Raw genomic sequence first — 7,364 nt, 5'->3', positions numbered from 1 at the left:
GGACACCGTCTACAGATTCCTTAGATCTTTCTCCACACCTCCGACAGCCACCTCTGCCTCAACTGCTTCAGCGACCAACCCAATGATGCTGAGGTCGACACGGCTACGGCCAAGAGCTTGTACACTTGTTCCATCACTAATTACTATACATTAATGTCAATCCATTAGGGCCATTTTGGTTCAACGAAAAAACATAGCAATGGGGAACTTTCCAATGGCACTCTACTATTCAATTGTTCATGTATTTTGTTGAAAGGAATGAAAATAAAACATCCACCTAGACCTACTTTTCAAAATCCTATGCATGAAAACAAGACCAAGTGCATTAGTGGCAGAATAATATTCTAACTGTACACACTTTCATATGGTTTCACTTTATTTTGGCCATGTTTCTTTGCATTCCTCTGCTCTTCCAATTCTTGTAAACCAAACACCCAAGTTGACAGAAATCCTGTGTTTACGAATGCTCTGTTTACCATGTGCATTCCTATCTTATTCCAGTGTTTTTCCTATCCCTGCGTTTTTAGAATCATGCAAGCCAAATGAGCCCTTACAGAATTACTTCAGTTACAGGTAGGTGTCGAAGGGAACTTGGTGTGGTTTGTCCCGCTCCACCTCACCTGAGCTGCTCCATCGACAGAAGCATCCACTAAACTAGACATCACGACTCCTGACCGTCTTTCGCCACCTCAGATCTCCTTCCCTGCTACCGGCACCCACCGCAACGGCATCACCATCATCGACTCAGCAGATGAACCTAAGGAGTACATGGGTCTACAAGAGAGGTCGCACTCTTTTGTTTCTGCTTATGTTATGCATTGCTTAAAATTACTTGCTACTTTATCATCCTGTTCACCTCTTGGACTCCAAGTCAGGTCCAAATTAATATTGAAACTTGAGTTCTAAATTAGTTGTGGGGCACATATCGAGGAAGCAATGAATATTATCTCTGGCTAATATCTGGTTCACCTAGGGTATGCCTATGTTGTTCATCTTGGGTGGGAAACAAATAGTAAAGCAATCATCATCTGTCTTTTTATTAAATTAAAGCAATCATCAGCCTGCTATCATTATTTTTGGATCCATCCACTGGTTGTTACCATCACTCTAAATTTCTGCATGCTCTCCTTACATAATCTCACCATATTTTTTTTCTATGCATGTCAGATATTGTACACAGTCATGTTGAACATGTAGAGAAAAATAGAAGAGTTTTGCGTGGCAATACAATGTCATGTAGACATCGCTCCATGGTGGGTTCAATGGCAAACCTTCCCCACCCCTCTCCAGATTGTAATCCAGAGGGAGATATCTGTTCTGAGGCGGATTCAAACACCGCTGACTACTCCTATTTACCCCCCTAAGGTATTTTCTCTACCTTGGCATGATGATGTTAGTCATATCATGCATATGTCCCCTTGCAGTGCCTACTTTTGACATCATATATGTCATCTGCTTAGTTTAGACATGTTCTGTAATGCCACCTGTTTAGTTTCTATATCATATATGGGAATTATGCAGTCTCATGTCTTTTAGCCAGCCATACTATATGTGAAATGTGCAATGTCATCCTGTTTAACCAGGCATCATATATTTGAATGATATCTTGCCCGTCCTTTTCTTCATTAAATTTCCATTTGTCGACAATGTTTGTACATTAAACTACTCTTCTTGTGAATCAGCCATTTGAGTGGGAGATGGGAAAATCTGTAGTGAAAACAAGGCCTTCAGAGCACACAGTGCTACCTGTCGAAGCAGATCTCTTGTTGGGTCCCGATAGCTCCTCGAAGATGGATTCAGAGATAGATGACTAGTCCTATTCCCCTACCGAGGTGTATGCTCTAACTTGGCACAGTTATACTGCTCATATCATGCATATGGTGTCTTGCATTGCATAGTTTAGACATCATATACACAATATTCAACACCACGTTCTTAGTTCAGACATCATATCGAATGCCCTCTGTTTAGCATATAAATCACATATGTGAATTAAATGATGCGATCCTGATTACTTAGATAACATGTAGGTGAATTATGTTATGCGATCCTATTTAGTTATTCATCATATCTTTGAATTATGTTATTCTATGCTATCCAGTTTAGATAGACATCATATATGTGTAATTATGTCATGCTATCTGTTTTAGTTAAACAATATACATGTCAACTATTTCATGCCCTCTTTTTTCCACACTATCTATTGCATCTGTCTCTCATACAATGTCTGTACATTCAACTAGTTTATGAGCCATTTGAATTGGAGCGGGTGATGCCAGTATCTAGCGAACTAAAAACACGGTCTTTAAATAAAACATTGCTACCTCTTAGTGGAGATAGCACCCCGGTTGTACATGCACGAGAACTAGCCCTACCACACATAACCCAAACTCTCGCAAATTGTACCCCTACTGCGATGGACAGAGAACCAGCTTTGCCCAATCTAACCCCAACCCTAGCAGATAGTAACCCAGTTCCTGTTGACACATCACCATCTCCACCATAGAGCTCCCAAACAAGAGCAGTTAGTAAGGCAGCTCCAGTGCCCAAAGGGCCAATACTACCACGGCGAACCCCAACTCCACCAGTTAGTATGCCTATTCCTGTGGAGGAAGCACAACCAGCTACTCGTAGTTTAGCATCTATCGCATTTGATGTTGTTAAATCGTATGTGCATATCTTCCCATCTTGGAAATATTATACTGAAGATGAAGGAAAATGCCAGTTGCAGGTGTTTGTCCAGGAGTTATGTGTAAGTAATGTTATCATGGCTATTACTTTGCTTTGTCCCATACATCCTACCTCCATGATGGTTATAATACATCAAATTTCCCAATTTTTCTCTATAGAGAAGGACCAATTTGGAAACTCAAGATGAGGTAACCTATGCTAATACCTCTGCTATCTTCAAGAATGCTTGGTGGCAGTATCAGAATTACCTGAAGAAAACGTACTTCACTGGCAAAGAAACTCATCAAATTCCCTTACGTTCTCCTGAGACACATTTACTGGACGATGACGGGGAACGCCTTTTTCTGTACTAGTCCCGAACCAAGAATGTGGTAAGGTCTATGAGCTCATTTTCTATTTTTAAGTACTATATTCTCGTGTCTTACTGTACTCTGTTCATGTAGAACAAGTGCCTAAACCTGAAAAACAACTGTTCTATTTTAAGATTCCATTGCTATCATAGTTCAAAAAAGCGCTAGGCGTTAATTGTGCATTTTGCCACCACCTTGCGCTTTACTGACCAAAGTGAATGCTTATGTGCAGTTATGCAGAGATTAAGCGTAGTTATGCGCAATGCATTTTGCCAATGCCTAGAGCCTAGGCGCGCTTAAGCGCTCGCTTAGGCGCACCTTTTTTAACTATGATTGTTATCGTGCATACTGCTTTGCTCTTGTATCACTGTATTTACTGATACAAACTTATTTTTAAATTGAAGGATCCAATCGAAACTCCAATGGCACAGTAGGTATGTTTCAGGCATGTTTCTTTAACAGGTTTGCTCTTATCAATAGTTGTGTTGATTTCAAATTCAATTGTGTATACAGTTGACTTCTCATATCATGCACATTACTAGCATCACAACAGAGCCAATAGTGTTGTTGTACATGTAGACCCGTGGCACCCATCTGAAATCTTGTTCTGTCGTGTAGTTTCCCACGCTTTGTATTCTTTCTCTGCTGCTTTGTCTTGAACTGATACGATTTGAACCGTGTCTCTATTTTGATTTGGCAAGACAATGCAGTGACCATAGGACATAGATATATGTTTGTTTGATGCTTTTATTATGTACTAGTACTTGGCAATAGAAGACTTGGTAGTTTAATCCTGTCCACCTTACTAATGAACTGGTTCACCGAAATGAGTTTCATATACTAGTACATGCTAAACTTGTTATGTGTCTGCTTGTTTCTTCTTTTAGAATGCTGACAGAATATTGGGGAAGAGTGCCTTATTAAGCAATGGTAAAGGAAGTAATGCAGATAAGGTTCAGGATAGTTAGACATCCTTTTTGGTCTCCAACAAAGCTGATAAAACAGCTAACGAAGACTTCTTGAAGACAGTGAGACAACCCCAAAGTCCTGTCTTAGTTTAATGTTCGAGTTACTGGCCACTACCGCTTACACAAGCTATTCAAACTCACTGTCTGAATCAGTTTGGTTTCTTGAGTCTCAACTACAAGCTGAAAGACATCGATCAGCTGTGCTGCGACAAGAAGCAGAAGGACTGCGGAAGTCCCTGGAGCATTCAGATGCATACTTTCTGGTGCAACAGCAAGCATTGGAGGATTTTAGCGCCAAACAGGACAAAGCTAATAAGCTTGCTAAGCCTATTGCAAGCATGGTGGATACCCAGGATAACATTTCTTGAGCTCTTTTGAAGTTCTTTCAGTTATGGTCTAGTTTTGCTGCCGCGTTTATTTGCATTGGTGGCCAATTTTGACGGCCAGTGTATGTAATATGCTGCTTTGTTCCCTATATTTGCACTGGTGGCGAACTTTGATACCCAGTGGATGTAATATGTTTAATATCGGTAATAGGCTAGCGTTAATTGCTTGCTTATTTATTTCCTTATTGTCTTGTTTAGTTGTTTGCTTGTAGTCAATGCAGTTCTTTTTCTGTGTTTTTCTAGTGGCCACAATAACATATTTTTTGGAAACTAGGCCAAAATAATCATGGCAACACATGGACTGTTGTAACCATGGGCCTCCCGCGGGCCGTATAATCCATGGGCCTTCTACAGGTTGTAGGATCCATTGGCCTTCTATACGGGCCATAGGATCCATGGGCCTTCTACGAGCCGTATGATCCATAGGCCGTCTACGGGTCGTACGATCCATGGGCCTTCTACGGGCTGTACGATTCATGGACCTTTTACGAGTCGTACGATCCATGGGCCGTCTACAGGTCGTACGATCCATAAGTTTCGTCACAATAATCATCATAAGTAGCAACTTTGTTCTCATCATAATCGATTGAAACCTCTACCAAGATAGTGGAATCATCACTAAATAAAGTTGACACTCTTCCAAATCCACTTTTATATTCATCACAATAAGATTCAACATCCTCCAAAATAGTGGGATCACTACTTCCTAAAGTTGACACTCTTCCAAACCCACTTTCATCAATATAATCATCATAGGTAAGAGGCATGCTATGATCATAACAACTTTGCATATCAAAACTTGGGAGGCTAAAAATATCATCTTCATTGAATATAGCATCCCCAAGCTTGGGACAAACATTAATTTCAGCAAATATATTCTCAAATATGTCATCCTCATCAAACATAGCTTCCCCAAGCTTGGTACTTTTCATATCATAAGCATAATCACTCTCATCATTAATAGTATGGATAGCACCAATAGTATAGCAATTATCATCATCACAATGAGTAGTAGGAGCAATATAATTTGGGAGGGATACCTTTTTACCTTTGCTTCTCCATTTTTTCTTTTTCTTCTTCACATTATGTGTGGGCTCAATCTTCTTCTCTGAGCTCCTTATTGATGAGATTGGTTGAATAGAAAGCTCCTCCTCGGTACCTGATTCATCATAAGAAATAATAGGAGGATATTGGGAAGTCTCTTCCCTTTCATTAGTATTCTATTCATCTTCTATTTGCTTTCTTTTCTTTAGGTAATTGGCAATATAAGGATTTTCAATGCAATTCACCGCACAATACAAATAAATTTTCTCTAGATCAAAATCAATAAGTTTATAACGGGCAAATTCTAGAAGGTGCTTAATTAAACGTTTCATTTGTTCATAACCCATAAGAAAACTAAGTTCATTATAATGTGCAAGGGAGATCAAATCATCACAATTTTTGGACACGATTCGATCATGAAACAATTTGCATAGGAGATGTAAATGACCACTTTCATTGCAAAGTTCACAAGTATGGCAAAGGAAATATAAATTTTTAGCACTCACATTTAACCTTTCTTGCAACAATTTAGTTTCTAAATGCTTATGCCTCTTGCAATATCTATCTTATCTATTTGGTGTGTTCATGCAAACTCAATGCTCTCCACAAAAATTGACATGCTTATAGGAGACATTTTCATCATAACTAGTGCAATCATCATTAGTACAATGCATATTCAAAGTGTTCATACTAACAACATTGCAATCATGCTCATCATTCAAAGATTTAGTATCAAACATTTTATAGACTTCTTCTTCTAGCACTTGAGCACAATTTTCCTTTTCATCATACTTATGAAAGATATTAAAAAGATGAAGAGTATGAGACAAATTCAATTCCATTTTTTGTAGTTTTGTTTTATAGACTAAACTAGTGATAAAATAAGAAACAAAAAGATTTGATTGCAAGATCTAAAGATATACCTTCAAGCACTCACCTCCCCGGCAATGGCGCCAGAAAAGAGCTTGATGTCTACTACACGTCCTTCTTCTTGGAGATGTTGTTGGGCCTCCAAGTGCAGAGGTTTGCAGGATAGTAGCAAATTTCCCTCAAGTGGATGACCTAAGGTTTATCAATCCATGGGAGGCGTAGGATGAAGATGGTCTCTCTCAAACAACCCTGCAACCAAATAACAAAGAGTCTCTTGTGTCCCCAACACACCCAATACAATGGTAAATTGTATAGGTGCACTAGTTCGGCGAAGAGATGGTGATACTAGTGCAATATGGATGATAGATATAGGTTTTTGTAATCTGAAAATATAAAAACAGCAAGGTAACAAGTGATAAAAGTGAGCATAAACGGTATTGCAATGCTAGGAAACAAGGCCTAGGGTTCATCCTTTCACTAGTGCAAGTTCTCTCAACAGTAATAACATAACTGGACCATATAACTATCCCTCAACATGCAACAAAGAGTCACTCCGAAGCCACTAATAGTGGAGAACAAACAAAGAGATTATGGTAGGGTACGAAACCACCTCAAAGTTATCCTGTCTGTTCTATCTATTCAAGAGTCCGTAGTAAAATAACATGAAGCTATTCTTTCCGTTCAATCTATCATAGAGTTCATACTACAATAACACCTTAAGATACAAATCAACCAAAACCCTAATATCACCTAGATACTCCAATGTCACCTCAAGTATTCGTGGGCATGATTATACGGTATGAATCACACAATGTCAGATTCATCTATTCAACCAACACAAAGTACTTCAAAGAGTGCCCCAAAGTTTCTACCGGAGAGTCAAGACGAAAACGTGTGCCAACCCCTATGCATAAGTTCATTGAACCCGCAAGTTGATCAACAAAACATACATCAAGTGGATCACGCGAATATCCCATTGTCACCACAGATAAGCACGGCAAGACATACATCAAGTGTTCTCAAATCCTTAAGGACTCAATCCGATAAGATAACTA

Source organism: Triticum dicoccoides, chromosome 6B (genome assembly GCF_002162155.2).
Source record: "Triticum dicoccoides isolate Atlit2015 ecotype Zavitan chromosome 6B, WEW_v2.0, whole genome shotgun sequence".
Taxonomy (NCBI): Eukaryota; Viridiplantae; Streptophyta; class Magnoliopsida; order Poales; family Poaceae; genus Triticum; species Triticum dicoccoides.
The sequence above is the reverse complement of the archived record's forward strand: the minus strand, read 5'-3'. Positions refer to the sequence as shown.